Below are 17,824 nucleotides of genomic sequence, written 5' to 3' on the forward strand. Positions count from 1 at the left end.
ACATATTTGAGTTCAATTTGTTTACCTTCCGTCACATCTCACTCTTTTAAATACCGTTAAATATCACGTGCTCCGGAATTGGAACAGATTACTGCTTTCAAGGTTATCTGCATTCGACTCAAAAGTTTTATTCTGATTGAACATGATCATAACTAATTAACCAACTAGATGGCTTATGGAACCCGAAGGTTCATCACCGAACTAACCAAAGCCCTCCAACGAACTCAGTCCTGGGCCAAAAAAATCCAGTCTCCTTCAACTCCTATCTCCCATAGATCCCGCCTGAGATTATCCTCCCATCTACGTCTAGGTCTCCCCTGAGGCCTCTTCCCCTCAGGCTTCCCAAATAGTGGACCCAACCAACCAGATGCCTTACGGAACCCGAAGATTCATCACCGAACTAACCAAAGCCCTCCATCGGACCCTGTCCTGGGCCAACAAAATCCAGTCTCCTTCAACTCCTATCTCCCATAGATCCCGCCTGACATTATCCTCCCATCTACGTCTAGGTCTCCCCAGTGGTCTCTTCCCCTCAGGCTTCCCAAATAGTGGACCCAACCAACCAGATGGCTTATAAAACCCGAAGGTTCATCAACGAATTAACCAAAGCCCTCCACCGGACCCTGTCCTGAGCCAACAAAATCCAGTCTCCTTCAACTCCTATCTCCCATAGATCCCGCCTGAGATTTTCCTCAGTATATTGTTTCACAAAACTCGCTTAGCTTTTTGTTACTCCCGTTAAAAGTGTTACATAAAAGCGACTGCTTAAATTGTCATAAAAGTGACGTGGTATTAATCCTCACAGATGAGTTACATTTCAGTGCTTCTGCGTCGGGACAGAAACAATTACACGACCTGTGAACGTAGGGATTTTCGTCTACAAAATTCTGTTGCCCATGAAGTTATTCTTATTAGCGTTATTAATATTTAATTCATTTTTTTTACTGTATTTGAGGTTAATTGATGGAAACTGAATGACGCAACCCTTCTTGCCACCTCAAAGATTTTGCAATTATGGAGAAGAATCTTCATTCCAAATTAAAACAAATATATTCTGCAGAGAACTTGTGAGACCTACTGATGTTTTAATACTCCAATTTATATGATGAACTATCATTATTTATAAATTAACAATCATTCCATTTATTTAACTATTTCCATGCATAATTTATCAAATTTAACTTTAAATTCACATAATCTCTATGTATGCTTTTTGACCTATGAAAAAGCATTTTTTAAATATATATCATAATAGAAAATTTCAAAGCCTAACTCCACTAATCAAACATAAAAATGAAAACTAAAAACTAAAAGGTAGATTTCCTGTTCCACATTCTAACAAATATGCAATCTGAATATTCTTCAAACATGGCCACTCTCCAGCAATAAAACTTGGTTTCTGGAGACCACATCCCAAAATTGGAAGAAATCTGTACAATATTTATGACAATGGAAATAAAACAATTATATCAATTATTTATTTTAATCCGTCTGATCACAATATAATTTTATTTAAAATTTATTATAATTAAGATAATAAAGTATCATTCATGTTCCTTATCGATTGATCGATTTACATTTCGGAACAAACAAACAAAACAATTACTTCTTTAAAACAGGGAAGGAAAACCCAGACAGAAAACCAAGGGTTGAAGGGGCTGCATAGGAATAGAGAAACCAATCCTTCTAAGGGAAAGAACCCGGAATAAAAACTTCTGGAGGACTATGGGGGTTGGACATCGGGCTAAGAACCCAATTCTGGAAGAAGCTGACACACTAAAAGGGCCGTAGTGGTAAAGAAGAAGAAGAAGGACATGTAATGAATATCGAAACTTTCATTACGTTTGTACGTCTTCCTCCTCTGTGTGTGTGTGTGCGTGTGCGCGCGCGCTTGGGTGTGTGTGTGGCGTGTGGGGCGTCTGGGGCGTGGTGTGGGGGTGGTGTCTTGTCGTGTCATGTCGTGTGGTGTGGTGTGGTGTGGTGTGGTGTGCAGTCGTGTAGTGTCGTGTCGTGTGGTGTGCTGACGTGTCGCGTGGTGTGTGGTGTCGTGTCGTGTGGCGTCGTGTCGTATGGCGTCGTGTCGTGTGGTGTCATGTCGTGTCGTGTGCAGTCGTGTAGTGTGGCGTCGTGTCGTGTGGCGTCGTGTCGTGTGGCGTTGTGTCGTGTGGCGTCGTGTCGTGTGCAGTCGTGTCGTGTGGCGTTGTGTCGTGTGGCGTCGTGTCGTGTGCAGTCGTGTCGTGTGGCGTCGTGTCGTGTGGCGTCGTGTAGTGTGGCGTCGTGTCGTGTCGTGTCGTGTCGTGTCGTGTCGGCCCACACCACAGTACACCACACGACACGACATCACACGACGACACGACACGACATCACACGACGACACGACACGACGCAACACGACTGCAGAACACACCACGCAACACACCAAACCACACGATACAACACGACAGGACACCAGGCCCCACACGCCCCACGCCCCACGCCACATACACACACCCAAACGCACGCACACAAACTCAGACACACACAAAGGAAGAATACATACAAACGAAATGAAAGTTTCGAATTTCTTCATTACATGTGCGCTTCTGCTCCAACCTCTTCTTCTCTAGCACTACGGCCCTTTCAGTGTGTGAGCTTCTTCCAGAATTGGGTTGGTAGTCCGATGTGCAACCCCCCCCGTCCTCCAGAAGTTTTTATTCCGGGTTCTTTCCCTTAGAAGGACTGGTTTCTCTATTCCTATGCAGCCCCTTCTACCCTTGGTTTTCTGTCAGGGTTTTCCTTCCCTTAGCCTTTGGGGATTCCTCCCCTACCCAAAAGGCAGTGGGGGCACTGAGCTCATGTGGTATTTGATGGGTGTAGCCTGCCACCAGCTACACTCGCACACTCTCCGGTCTTGCAGCCTCGGTCCGGGACTGCCCCTTATTCGCAGCTAACCCTCATATCACTATCCGCCACCTGTCGCCCGCCCAGTAGCTGAGGCTCGCCCTGGATTACGTCTGAAATAAACAAACACGACGTTACGGATACGGATCCTACACATCTCCGTTACGCTTTTTTGCCGAATGTCCCTTCCGTGTAGACGTATTTACGTCAAAATTCTTGCTTTATATTATGGAACTCTTAAGGTTCATTGTTGTGTTCAGATCATCCACCTACCTAAAGTCAATTGAATCTGTTAAATTTTGTGCGGTTCATGTCTCAACCATCTCATACTCCTTGAATTAATCACTCTAAAATCTTAAATTGAATCATAAGTATGAAGTTCCCCATTGAGTAAGAAAGTAAACTAACCCCCCCCCCAAGGGGTGGTTAGTTTTGTGTCTTATCCAAGTTTTCTAACCCTTGAATGCGCAGTATGACTTGAATGAGTATTATTATCAGAATCAGATTACCTTTTTGGTGTCGGTACGTCTTCTCTCACTTTTCTCCATTTCTTAAATAGTTTTCTGTCGCTGTTCGGAGACGATGTGCTGCTTGTAGAGCAGTGACAATGCGACTGGCTTGGTATTTGTTTATTTATTACGTTATTTGTTTACTCGGCATTGTTGTGTTTCTATACAAACACAACAATGCAGAGTATAAACAAATATCTGTTGACATTGTTTGAAGACGTCACCTTCTGTCACCGGGATCTAAAAGACACACAATTGAAAATATATAAATCACTTTTATATTACTGTTAATTAAATTAAGCAATGAAGCTATAACACACCCATCAGTTATTCACCATCACAGTTTCTAGAGTTCACCTCAGTGAACAATACAAAACACATACGGATGTGTTCAAGGTCGTATTTTTCTGTGTTCATTGTACACGATTTTCAGATTCTGTAATACTACAGATTCATACATATAAGATATGAAATGTTGACAGAGGAACCACGGTTCCGGAGAATCTGACGTAAATACGTCTCTATAATGTAATGTAATGTAATAATTCTTACATAAGATAAGTACCTGTGATATTCTAAAACGTTTTTATTAAGCACAAAATTATCTATTCTACGACGCACTTTATCTACAGCCGATTCACAGCTCAGTTCTTTCTGCAATAACGAAAGCGGATTGTTGACGGCAGTAATGTAACACAACAATGCCGAGTAAACAGATCACGTAGCAATTAGTTTCTTAGGTAACATAACTTCATTGTTATGTTACCTGGGATACGTCATCTGTTTATTAACAAATAAACAATGGTTACCTACATAGTTACTTTACATTACATTACATTACATTCATCTACCACAGACCCATCTTAAGCGTAACTAATTCAATTTAAATAAGCAATGTCTTAATCAAACTTTACTCGATTGTAAAGCAGGTATGACGTATTTACGTCAAATTATCCGGAACCATGGTTCCACTGACAAATGTTTACATGCAAAACAAATTAATTAGAATAATGGCCGGTGTCAAAAGCAGGGTATCTTGTAGAAAATTATTTCGTAAATTTAATATACTTCCACTTGCAAGTGAATTTATACTCTGCTGTCTATCATGTGTGGTGGAAAACTTAGATAAATTTAAAAGAAATACAGATGTACATAATTTAAATACAAGATGGAAACATGATCTCTATGTGCCAAATCCTAACCTTACTAAATATCAAAAATTAGTCTACTATACAGGTATCAAGTTATTTAATAATCTTCCAACAGTTAAAAGTCTAAGTTATTATATAAATGTATTCAAGCCTGCATTGAAATATTACCTCTTCACTCACTCTTACTATTCCGTAGATGCTTTCATCTCTGCTGAAAATTTCTAAGCTTTATGTATATCTATAATCTATACGTAAAGCAAGTTTTGCATTTCTTTTTAAAATTTAAAATTCTGAGGATTTTGTATATTAATTTGTTAAAATCTTTAGTAAAAAACTAAACTAAGGGGTGGTTAGTTTTGTGTCTTACCCAAGTCTTCTAAACCCCTTCCTATCACTGTATTTATCGCCTAAATATAATTTAAACACAGAGGCGTCAGTTTTCGTAAGCAGAATGACTTGAATGAGTATTATTATCAGTATCAGATTACCTTCTCTCACTTTCCTTCATTTCTTAAATGGTTTTCTGTCGCTGTTCAGAGACGATGTGCTGCTTGTAGAGCAGTGACAATGCGACTGTCTTGGTATTTGTTTATTTATTACGTTATTTGTTTACTCGGCATTGTTGTGTTTCTATACCAACACAACAATGCAGAGTATAAACAAATATCTGTTGACATTGTTTGAAGACGTCACCTTCTGTCACCGGGATCTAAAAGACACACAATTGAAAATATATAAATCACTTTTATATTACTGTTAATTAAATTAAGCAATGATGCTATGACACACCCATCAGTTATTTACCATCACAGTTTCTAGAGTTCACCTCAGTGAACAATACAAAACACATACGGATGTGTTCAAGGTCGTATTTTTCTGTGTTCGTTGTACACGATTTTCAGATTGTGTAATACTACAGATTCATACATATAAGATATGAAATGTTGACAGAGGAACCACGGTTCCGGAGAATCTGACGTAAATACGTCTCTATAATGTAATGTAATGTAATAATTCTTACATAAGATAAGTACCTGTGATATTCTAAAACGTTTTTACCAGCACAAAATTATCTATTCTACGACGCACTTTATCTACAGCCGATTCACAGCTCAGTTCTTTCTGCAATAACGAAAGCGGATTGTTGACGGCAGTAATGTAACACAACAATGCCGAGTAAACAGATCACGTAGCAATTAGTTTCTTAGGTAACACAACTTCATTGTTATGTTACCTGGGAAACGTCATCTGTTTATCAACAAATAAACAATGGTTACCTACATAGTTACCTTACATTACATTACATTACATTCATCTACTACAGACCCATCTTAAGCGTAACTAATTCAATTTAAATAAGCAATGTCTTAATCAAACTTTACTCGATTGTAATGCAGGTATGACGTATTTATGTCAAATTATCCGGAACCATGGTTCCACTGACAACTTTTTACATGCAAAACAAATTAATTAGAATAATGGCCGGTGTCAAAAGCAGGGTATCTTGTAGAAAATTATTTCGTAAATTTAATATACTTCCAATTGCAAGTGAATTTATACTCTGCTGTCTCTCATGTGTGGTGGAAAACTTAGATAAATTTAAAAGGAATACAGATGTACATAATTTAAAAACAAGATTGAAACATGATCTCTATGTGCCAAATCCTAACCTTACTAAATATCAAAAAGGAGTCTACTATACAGGTATCAAGTTGTTTAATAATCTTCCACCAACAGTTAAAAGTCTAAGTTATTATATAAAGGTATTTAAGCCTGCATTGAAAGATTACCTCTTCACTCACTCTTACTATTCCGTAGATGCTTTCGTCTCTGCTGAAAATTTTTTAGCTTTATGTATATCTATAATCTATATGTAAAGCAAGTTTTGCATTTTTTTTTTAAATTTAAAATTCTGAGGTTTTTGTATATTAATTTGTTAAAATCTTGAGTAAAAAACTAAACTAACCCCCCCCCCCCCAAAGGGGTGGTTAGTTTTGTGTCTTACTCAAGTCTTTTAACCCCTTCCTTTCATTGTATTTATCGCCTAAATATAATTTAAACACAGAGGCGTCAGTTTTCGTAAGCATTTTGACTCGAATGAGTATTCTTATCAGTATCAGATTACCTTGTTGGTGTTATTACGTCTTCTCTCACTTTTCTCCATTTCTTAAATAGTTTTCTGTCGCTGTTCGGAGACGATGTGCTGCTTGTAGAGCAGTGACAATGCGACTGGCTTGGTATTTGTTTATTTATTACGTTATTTGTTTACTCGGCATTGTTGTGTTTCTATACCAACACAACAATGCAGAGTATAAACAAATATCTGTTGACATTGTTTGAAGACGTCATTTCCTGAAGACAACGAAAATCAAAATTTTTTATAGTAGACTAGAGCAGGGCGTTCGTTTCGGAGCGCGTTCTCTAATCTGATATGCTACGTCTTTACGTCGATGTTCTTGTTCAGTCAACCTTCCACGTCTATCTCACCCTTGCAAATATTCGTCTTAAAATCGATCATAATAGTTTTCGTAATCGTAATATATCGAATGAGTATCAGTTTACTTTGTTGAAGTTGTTGGAGTCGGTACTTCAAATACTTGATGACGTCTTCTTTCACTTTTCTGATGTTTTAAGCCAACTGTCAGTCAATAATCAAGATTGCGGTCTGCTGCTTCTGGAGCAGTGATCATGCGTCTGGCTTGATATTTTTTTGATTTTTTGTTGTGAAGCGTTATTTGTTTACTCGGCGTTGTTGTGTTTCTATACCAACACAACAATGCAGAGTATAAACAAATATCTGTTGACATTGTTGATTGACGACGTAATTTATTAACGACGACGAAATCACAAATTTTTATAGTAAATATAAAAAAAAGATATTTCAGCTACCACAGACCCATCTTAAGCGTAACTAATTCAGGTTAAATAATCAATGTCTGAATCAAACTTATCTCAATTGTAAAGCTTGTATAAAGGAAATATTTAGCAGAAAGCCAGTATATAAACTTCCTTTCCGTATAGACGTATTTACGTCTAATTCTCCGGAACCGTGGTTCCACTGTCAATTTTTTAGTAGGACGATTAAGAAGACATGAATGACGCATTAATGAGAAGCTTGGTGTGTGCAAAACTGCTATCAAATTAACTACTCTATGTCACTAATGGCCGCGTGATTGTGACCTTCTGGGTTATGGCAACTTCCGGTGTTTTCTATTGTGTGTCGTCACAGGTACAGTGGAACGAACGTCTTTGAACCTATTTATATGGATTGGGGTTTGGTCTAAAGTAGAGTCGTGTAATTATAAATCAACATTTACAACTTTCGCGGACAGAAGCTAGGATTCGCGCCCAGTGCAATTGTAATAAGAAAATCACAAACGTAACAATATCAAAGACTATACTGAAATGGAGAGAAACGGTAAATTTCACTTCGTAGAAATTGATGGATCATAGATGGAAATCATTGCACGAGGAATTCAATTTTTTCCTATGGCTACCGTACACAAAAGTAAGTGTAACCTGATTACTAATCACGAAATCATGGCTGGGGAGAACTCCATGTTGCTGTGTGGAACTGGAGAGATTAATCTCGACACATTCTTAACCTCTAACGTAGAGACAGCGTTGTTTACTGTAATCTCGGACTAATTTTCCTCTCCATCTTCATACCACAGACCGGGGGCAGACCTACTGTCATACTAGACGCAAGTACGAAGATAAATATTTCCAGTCCTCTCCCAGCAATTTAAAGCCATTCAGAATAATCAATGTTCTTAAAACAGCATTAAAGAAAAAGTAATGCAACCACAACTGAAAAATAACTGTTACAATTCAATAAGAATTAAAATTTATTGCTCTGATTATCGGACAAACAGGACGCGCGGATTCACGCCATGTTGTAATCTGCTGTAAATTTATCACAAATTCGACGAGTGGTCATTGTCGAAAACCACGTGGCGTCTCGTTCTTAATTAACTTGCCAGAATGAGTTCAGGGACACATTTCCCGATTCTCGTTTGTTAAATAAATCGAAAATAAGTCGACTGGTGAGCTCATATTGTGAGACAGGAAGCATGGATATAGCGTTTTATGATTTTTTGTTTTACGATTTAAACATAATTCATATTTTGAAAAATATAATGGATAACGTAACTTTTCAACAACAAGCTATACGGAAAATCATTTAAGAATAAAAATAAATTGTTTCTCTTCGACTACATTAATGTGCAATTTGTATCGTTTACGAATTAAAAGTATTCTTAATCCGACGAAAGTGCTACTTTAAACCAAAGAGTACCTTACCCTAATGTACATGTTTATAATAATTGGAAACAGTTCCCTTCAACTTTTCGAACCATCTTCTCGGTCAGTGTTTTTATTACCTGTAATGTACGTGTTGACTAATACTTCGATTTTAGCGTTCTGTGTCACTAAATACTGTTTCAATTTTAACGTATTGACGTGGTTTTGAGGGAATGAAGATGTTCCAATTACATCAATTTTGAATACTTCAAAAGAATTGTTATTCATATGAAACATGTATATGATAAGACATCTTCAAACAATCATCAAACCTCAAGTCTGTCTGTTTATATCAACGCATCGTATATATTCACACATATCATTGCTGCTGCGACAATACCCGACATAATATGTGGTCACTGCACACCGATGTTCGTTCATACAGAATTGTTTGCAATTCAGAGCTGAAAACGCGTAATATGACAACATATTAATTCTGCTTTTTGCTTGAATAATATTAATCGGACTAAAGTGCAATTTTAAACCAAAGAGTATCTTACCCTAATGTACATGTTTATAATAATTGGAAACATTTCCCTTCAACTTTTCGAACCATCATTTCTGACAGTGTATTTATTACCTGTAATGTACGTGTTGACTAATACTTCGATTTTAGCGTTCTGTGCCACTAAATACTGTTTATATTTGAACGTATGTACGTGGTTTTGAGGGAATGAAGATGTTCGAATTACACCAATCTTGTATACTTCAAAAGAATTTTGTTTCTCAAATGAAACATGTATATGGTAAGACATCTTCAAACAATAATCAAACCTCAAGTCTGTCTGTTTATAACAACGCATCGTATATTTTCACACATATTTTTGGTGCTGCGGCAATACCCGACATAATATGTGGTCACTGCACGCCGATGTTCGTTGATACAGAATTGTTTGCAATTCAGAGCTGAAAACGCGTAATATGAAAACACATTAATCTGCTTGTAGCTTGAATAATATTAATCGGACTAAAGTGCTACATTAAACCAAAGAGTATCTTATAATAATGTACATGTTTATAATAATTGGAAACATTTCCCTTCAACTTTTCGAACCATCATCTCTGTCAGTGTTTTTATTACCTTTAATGTACGTGTTGACTAATAATTCGATTTTAGCGTTCTGTGCCACTAAATACTGTTTCTATTTTAACGTATGTACGTGGTTTTGAGGGAATTAAGATGTTCGAATTACATCAATCTTGAATACTTCAAAAGAATTGTGTTTTTCATAAGAAACATGTATATGATAAGACATCTTCAAACAACCATCAAACCTCAAGTCTGTCTGTTTATAACAACGCATCTTATATATTCACACATATCATTGCTGCTGCGACAATACCCGACAAAATATGTTGTCCCTGCACGCTGATGTTCGTTGATACAGAAATGTGTTCAATTCAGAGCTAATAACGCGTAATTTGACAACACATTAATTCTGCTTGTAGCTTGAATAATATTAATTGGACGAAAGTGCTACTTTAAACCAAAGAGTATCTTACCCTAATTTACATGTTTATAATAATTGGAAACATATCCCTTCAACTTTTCAAACCATCTTCTCTGTCAGTTTTTTTTATTAACTGTAATTTACGTGTTGACTAATACTTCGATCTTAGCGTTCTGTGCCACTAAATACTGTTTATATTTTAACGTATGTACGTGGTTTTGAGGGAATGAATATGTTCGAATTACATCAATCTTGAATACTTCAAAAGAATTGTGTTTTTCATATGAAACATGTATATGATAAAATATCTTCAAACAATCATCAAACCTCAAGTCTGTCTGTTTATAACAACGCATCGTATATATTCACACATATCATTGCTGCTGCGACAATACCCGACATAATATGTGGTCACTGCACACCGATGTTCGTTGATACAGATATGTGTGCAATTCAGAGCTGAAAACGCGTAATATGACAACACATTAATTCTACTTGTAGCTTGAATAATATTAATCGGACTAAAGTGCAACTTAAACCAAAGAGTATCTTACCCTAATGTACATGTTTATAATAATTGGAAACATTCCCTTCAACTTTTCGAACCATCATCTCTGTCAGTGTTTTTATTACCTGTAAAGTACGTGTTGACTAATACTTCGCTTTTACCTTTCTGTGCCACTAAATACTGTTTCTATTTTAACGTATTGACGTGGTTTTGAGGGAATGAAGATGTTCGAATTACATCAATCTTGAATAATACAAAAGAATTGTGTTTTTCATATGAAACATATATATGATAAGACATCTTCAAACAATCATCAAACCTCAAGTCTGTCAGTTTATATCAACGCATCGTATATATTCACACATATCATTGCTGCTGCGACAATACCCGACATAATATGTGGTCAATGCACACCGATGTTCGTTGATACAGAATTGTTTGCAATTCAGAGCTAAATACGCGTAATATGACTACACATTAATTCTGCTTGTAGCTTGCCTTCCCTAGCCACGTCTTTCCTTGCCTAGCCACGCCTTGCATTACCTAGCCACGCCTTGCCTTGCCTAACCACGCCTTTAATAGCCACGCCTTGACTAGCCTTGCGTTTCCTTGCCTTGCCTTGCCTTGTCTAGACACGTCTTGCCTTGCCTTGCCTACCAACGCCTTGCTTGCCTAGCCACGCCTTGCTTTCTAGCCACGCATTGCTTGCCTAGCAACGCCTTGCCTTGCCTAGCCACTAAGTGCCTTGCCTAGCCACGCCTTTACTAGCTACGCCTTACCTTGCCTAGCCACGGCTTCCCTTGCCTAGGCAAGCCTTGCCTAAACTAACCGCGCCTTGCTTTCCCTAGCCACGCCTTGTTTGCCTTGTCACGCCTTGCCTTGCCTAGCCACGCCTTGCGTTGCCTAGCCATGCCTTGCCTTGCCTAGAAACGCCTTGCTTTGCCTGGCCTCGCCTTTCGTTTCTTTGCCCCGCAGTGCCCTCCACTGCTCTGCCTTGCCTTGCCTTGCCTAGCTTTGTCTTCCCTTTCCTTGCATTGCCTTGTCTTCCGTTACCTTGCCTTGCCTTGCCTTGCCTAGCCTTGCCAAGCCTAACCTTGTCTTGCCTTGCCCTGCCCCGCCTGTGCTGATCTGACCTGCCCTGCAACGTCCAGAACGCCCTTCCCTGCCCTGTCCCGCCCTGGTTTCCCCTGCCCAGCCTTGCCTTGCCTTGCCGTGCCTTGCCCTACCCGCCCTGGCCTCAACTGCCCTGCCTTGCCTTGCCTAGACACGCCTTGCCTTGCCTTGCCTAGCCACGCCTTGCCTTGCCTAGCCACTACATGCCTTGCCTAGCCACGCATTGCCTTGCCTAGCCACGTATTCCCTAGCCTAGCCACGCCTTGAATTGCCTTGCTTTGACTTGCTTAGCCACGCCTTGCCTTGCCTAGACACGCCTTGCCTTAACTAGCCGCTCCTTGCATTCCCTAGCCACGCCTTATCTTGCCTAGCCACGACTTGCCTTGCTTAGCCACGCCTTGCCTTTCCTAGACACGCCTTGATTTAACTAGCCGCGCCTTGCCTTCCCTAGCCACGCCTTGTCTTTCCTAGCAACGCCTTGCGTTGCCTAGCCATGCCTTGCCTTGCCTTAAACGCCTTGCATTGCCTAGCCTCGCCTTTCGTTTCTTTGCCCCGCCCTCCCCTCCACTGCTCTGCCTTGCCTTGCCTTGCTCTGCCTTGCCTTTCATTACCCTTCCTTGCTCAACCTTGCCTTGCTTTGCTTTGCCTTGCCCTGCCCTGCACCGATTTGTCCTCCCCTTTCATGTCTTGCCTTGCTTTGAACTGCCTTGCCCTGCTTTGCCCTGCTTTGCCTTACCTTGCCTGGCGTAGCCTTACTTTGCCTTGAATAGCCACGCCTTGCCTTGTCTAACCACGCCTTGCCTTGCCTAGCCACGCCTTGCCTTACCTAGCCATGCCTTGCCTTGCATTGCCTTGGCTTGCATTTCCTTGCCTTGCCCTGCCTTACATTGCTATGCCTAGCCACGCCTTGCCTTGCCTTGACTTGCCCTGTCTTGCCCTGCTTTGCCTTGCCTTGCCTTGCTAGACTTGCTTGCCTTGCCTTGCCTAGCCACACCTTGCCTTGCCTAACCACGGCTTGCCTTGCCTAGCCAAGCCTAGCCTTTAATAGCCACGCCTTTCATTCCCTACCCACGTCTTGCCTTTGCCTAAAAACGCCTTGCCTTGCCTAGCCTTGCCTTGCATTGCCTTACATTGCCTTGCCTTGCATTGCCTTGCCTTGCCTTACCTAGCCTTCCCTTGCCTTACCTTAACTTGTTTTGCCCTGCCACGACTGTCCCGTCATGCTCTGCTTTTCAACGACCTGATCGCAATGCCCTGCCCTGCCCCGCCATGCCTTCCCCTGCACTGTCTTGCCCTGCCTTGACTTGCCTTGCCTTGCACTGCCCTGCCTTGTTCTCCATGACCTGCCATGCCCTGTTCACGATGACCTGCTATTCCCTGCCGTGCATTACCCTGTCCCGCCATGCCCCGTCCTCTGCTGCCCTGCCCCGACCTGCCCTCCCCTGCTCTGCCTTGCCTTGCCTTGCCCTGCCTTGCCTTGCTTCCTTCGCTCTTCCTTGCCCTGCCTTGAATTGCTTTGCCTTACCTTGCCTTGCCTAGCCACGCCTTGCCTTGCTTAGCCACGCTTTGCGTTGTCTAGAGACACCTTGCCTTGTCTAGCAACGCCTTCACTTGCATAGCCACGCCTTGCCTTGCCTTGCCTTGCTTGCTTTCCCTTGCCTAGCCACGCTTTGCCTTGCCTAGCCAAGCCTTGCCTTACGTAGCCACGCCTTGCCTTGCCTAGCGACACCTTGCCTTGCCTAGCCACGCCTTGCCTTGTCTTGCCTAGCCACGCCTTGCCTTGTTTAGCCACGCTTTGCGTTGTCTAGAGACGCCTTGCCTTGTCTAGCAACGCCTTCACTTGCATAGCCACGCCTTGCCTTGCCTTGCCTTGCTTGCCTTCCCTTGCCTAGCCACGCTTTGCCTTGCCTAGCCAAGCCTTGCCTTACGAAGCCACGCCTTGCCTTGCCTAGCGACACCTTGCCTTGCCTAGCCACGCCTTGCCTTGTCTTGCCTAGCCACGCCTTGCCTTGTCTTGCCTAGCCACGCCTTGCCTTGCCTAGCCACGCCTTGCTTTGCCTAGCCACGACTTCCCTTTCATAGCCACGCCTTGCCTTGCTTAGCCACGCCTTGCCTTATTTTGCCTTGGCTTGCATTGCCTTGCACACTCTTGCCCTGCCCTGCCTTGCCTTGCCTAGCAACGCCTTGTCTTCCCTTGCCTTGCCTAGCCACGCCTTGCCTATCCTTGCTTTGAATTTCCTTTCCTTGACTTGCCTTGCCTTGGATTACATTACATTATCTTACGTTACCTTACATTACATTACATTGCCTTGCCTTGCATTGCCTTGCATTACATTGCCTTTCGTTACCTAACAATACATTATATAACCTTGCCTTGCCTTACCTTGCCTACCCACGCTTTGCCTTGCCTTGCCTTGCCTAGGCACGCCTTGCTTTGCCTAGGCACGCCTTGCTTTGCCTAGCCACGCCTTCCCTTGCTTAGCCACGCCTTGCCTTGCCTAGCCACTCCTTGCCTTGCCTAGCCACGCCTTGCCCTGCCTTGCTTGCCTTGCCTTGCCTTGCCTTGCCTTGCCTTGCCTTGTCTTGCCTTACCCTGCCTTGCAATTGCCCCGCCCTGCCCTCCTCTGCCCTGCCTTGCCTTCCCTTGCCTTGCCTTGCCTGGACTTCCCTAGACTTGCCTTGCCTTGCCTAGCCACGCCTTGCTTTGCCTTGCTTTGCTTAGCCACGCCCTGCCCTGCCCTGCCTTGCCTTGCCTTGCCCTGCCCTGGCCTACCCTGCCTGCCCTGCCCTGCCCTGTCCTGCCTTGCCCTGCATTGCCTTGCCTTGCCTTGCCTTGCCTTGCCCTGCCTTGCCCTGCCCTGCCCTCAGCAGACCTGCCTTGCCTTAAATTGCCTAGCCACGCCCTCCCTTGCCTAGCCACGCCTTGCCTTGCCTAAACGCACCTTGCCTTTCCTAGCCACGCCTTGCTTTGCCTAGCCACATCTTGCCTTGCCTAGCCACGCCTTGTCTTGCCTAGCCACGCCTTCACTTGCCTAGCCACGCCTTCACTTGCATAGCCACTTCTTGCCTTGCCTTGCCTTGCCACGGCTTCCCTTGCCTAGCCACGCCTTGAATTAACTAGTCGGGCCTTGCCTTGCCTAGCCACGCCTTCCTTTGCATAGCCACATCTTGCCTTGCCCAGCCGCACCTTGCTTTCCCTAGCCACGTCTTGCCTTGCCTAGTCACGCCTTGCCTTAGCTAGCCGCGCCTTTCCATCCATAGCCACGCCTTGTCTTGCCTAGTTACGCCTTGCCTTGCCTAGCCACGCCTTGCGTTGCCTAACCATGCCTTGCCTTGCCTAGAAACGCCTTGCCTTTCCTAGCCACGCCTTTCGTTTCCTTTCCTCGCCCTGCCCTCCACTGCTCTGCCTTGCCTTGCCTTGCCCTGCCTTGCCTCTCATTGCTTTTCCTTGCCCTACATTGGCTTGCCTTGCTTTGCCTTGCCTCTCATTTTCTTGCCCTACCCTGTACCGGTTTATTCTCCCCTTTCATGACTTGCCTTGCTTTGCCTGCCTTGCCCTGCCTTGCCTTGCTTTGCCTTACCTTGCCTGGCCTAGCCATAATTTGCCTTGCATAGCCACACCTTGCCTTGCCTAACCACGCCTTGCCTTGCCTAGCCACGTCTTGCCTTACCTAGACACGCCTTTCCTTGCCTTGCCTTGTTTTGCATTGTCTTGCCTTCCTTTTCATTGCCTTGCCCTGCCTTACATTGCTTTGCCTAGCCACGCCTTGTATTGCCCTGCCTAGCCACGCCTTGCCTTGTTTTGTCTTGCCCTGTCTTCCCTTGCTTTGCCTTGCGTTGCCTTGCTAGCCTTGCTTGCCTTGCCTTGCCTAGCCACGCCTTGTCTTGCTTAGCCACGCCTGCCGTTGCCTAGCCACGCCTTGCCTTGCCTAGCCTTGTCTTGTATTGAATTACCTTGCTTGCCTTGCTTTGCCTTGCCTTACCTTACCTAGCCTTGCCTTGCCTTACCTTAACTTGTCTTGCCGTGCCCCGATTGTCCCGCCATGCCCTGTTTTGCAACGACCTGAACGCCCTGCCCTGCCCTGCCCCGCCATGTCTTCCCCTGTCCTGCTGTGCCTTGCATTGCCTTGACTGGCCTTGCCTTGCCCTACACGGCCCTGCCTTGTTCTCCATGACCTGCCATGTCCTGTTCTCCATGACCTGCTATGCCCTGCCGAGCATTAACCAGCCCCACCTGACCAACAGTGCCCAGCCCTGTCCTGCTCTGCCCCGCCCTGCCCTGCTCTGCCCCGCCCTGTACCGCCATGACCCGTCCTCTGCTACCCTGCACCGCCCTGCCCTCCCCTGCTCTAAATTGCCTTTCCTTGCCCTGCCATGCCTTGCTTTCCTTTGCTCTTCCTTGCCTTGCCTTGCCTTGCTTTGCCTTACCTTGCCATTCCTAGCCACGCCTTGCCTTGCTTAGCCACGCCTTGCCTTCCTTAGAGACGCCTTGCCTCGTCTAGCTACACCTTCACTTGCATAGCTACGCCTTTCTTGTATTGCCTTGCCTTGCTCGCCTTGCCTTACCTAGCCACGCCTTGCCTTTCTTAACCACGCTTTTCCTTGCCTATCCACGCCTTGCCTTACGTAACCTCGCCTTGCCTTGTCCAGCCACACATTGCCTTGCCTAGATACGCCTTAACTTTCCTAGCCACGCCTTGCCTTGCCTTGCCTTGCCTTGCCTTGCCTTTCCTTGCTTTGCCCTTCCTTTCCCTGCCTTTCCATCCTTTGCCTTAGATTGCCTTGCCTAGACACGCCTTGCCTTGCCTAGCAACGCCTTGCCTTGCCTAGCCACGACTTCACTTTCATAGCCACGCCTTGCTTTGCTTTGATTAGCCACGCCTTGCCTTAGTTTGCCTTGCTTTGCATTGCCTTGCCTTGCCTTGCTTTGCCTAGCCTTGCCTAGCATTGCCTTGCTTGCCTTGCCTTGCCTTGACTTGCTTTGCATTGCTTTGCCTGGCCTTGCCTTTCCTTGCTTTGCCTAGCCTTGCCTAGCCACGCCTTGCTTAGCCAAGCCTTGCCTTGCCTAGCTTTGCCTAGCCATTCCTTTCCTTGCCTTGCCTAGCCTTGCCTAGCCACGCCTTGCCTTGCCTTGTCTAGCTACGCCTTGCATTGCCTTGCCTAGCCACACCTTGCCTTGCCTAGCCACGCCTTGCCTAACCACGCCTTTCCTAGCCACGCCTTCCTTTGTGTAGCCACGCCTTGCCTGGCCTAGCTGTACTTTGCCTTCCCTAGCCACACCTAGCCTTGCCTAGATACGCCTTGCCTTGCCTAGCCACGCCTTGCCATGCCTAGCCACGCCTTGCCTTGCCTTGCCTATCCAAGCCTTGACTTGCCATTCTTGTCTTGCCTAGCCACGCCTTGCCTTGCCTAGCCACGCCTTACCTTGCCTAGCCACTACATGCCTTGCCTAGTCAGGCCTTTACTAGGCACGACTTCCCTTGCCAAGCCACGCCTTGCCTTAACTAGCCGCGCCTTGCCTTCCCTAACCAAGCCTTGTCTTCCTTAGTCACGCCTTGCCTTGCCTAGCCATGCCTTGCCTTTCATTTCCCTTCCTTGCCCTACCTTGCCTTGCTTTGATTTGCCTTGCCTGTCATGGTCTTGCCCTGCCCTGCACCGATTTGTCCTCCCCTTTCATGCCTTGCCTTGTTTTGCCCTGCCTTGCCCTGCCTGGTCCCTGCTTTGCCTTACCTTGCCTGGCCTAGCCTTACTTTGCCTTGAATAGCCACGCCTTGCCTTGCCTAACCACGCCTTGCCTTTCCTAGCCACGGCTTGCCTTACCTAGCCACGCCTTGCCTTGCCTTGCCTTGGCTTGCCTTTGATTGCCTTTCATTGCCTTGCCCTATCTTACATTGCTTTGCCTATCCACGC

The 17,824-nt window shown here is 44.3% G+C and overlaps 1 protein-coding gene and 1 long non-coding RNA gene across 4 annotated transcripts in view; one reads left to right on the plus strand and one right to left on the minus strand.

Moving 5' to 3' along the window:
• The window catches only part of LOC147873171 (neuropeptide F-like), a 169,214-nt gene that overhangs the window by 90,298 nt on the left and 61,092 nt on the right, over positions 1–17,824 (plus strand). The gene's annotated exons all lie outside the window — the stretch shown is intronic.
• On the minus strand, positions 2,758–6,888 carry LOC147873173 (uncharacterized). Of its 2 annotated transcripts, none has more exons than XR_015536151.1 (4): positions 6,666–6,888; positions 5,029–5,249; positions 3,390–3,629; positions 2,758–2,993 (listed from the first exon to the last, which is right to left on the minus strand). It is a non-coding gene; the product is annotated as an uncharacterized LOC147873173 (long non-coding RNA). The 2 variants fall into 2 exon arrangements; XR_015536150.1 differs by lacking the exon at positions 6,666–6,888 and adding an exon at positions 5,575–5,693.

This window comes from Zootermopsis nevadensis, unplaced genomic scaffold (assembly GCF_977971745.1).
Source record: "Zootermopsis nevadensis isolate Lab colony 2312 unplaced genomic scaffold, Znev_1.0 Znev_ptg000021l, whole genome shotgun sequence".
Lineage (NCBI taxonomy): Eukaryota > Metazoa > Arthropoda > Insecta > Blattodea > Termopsidae > Zootermopsis > Zootermopsis nevadensis.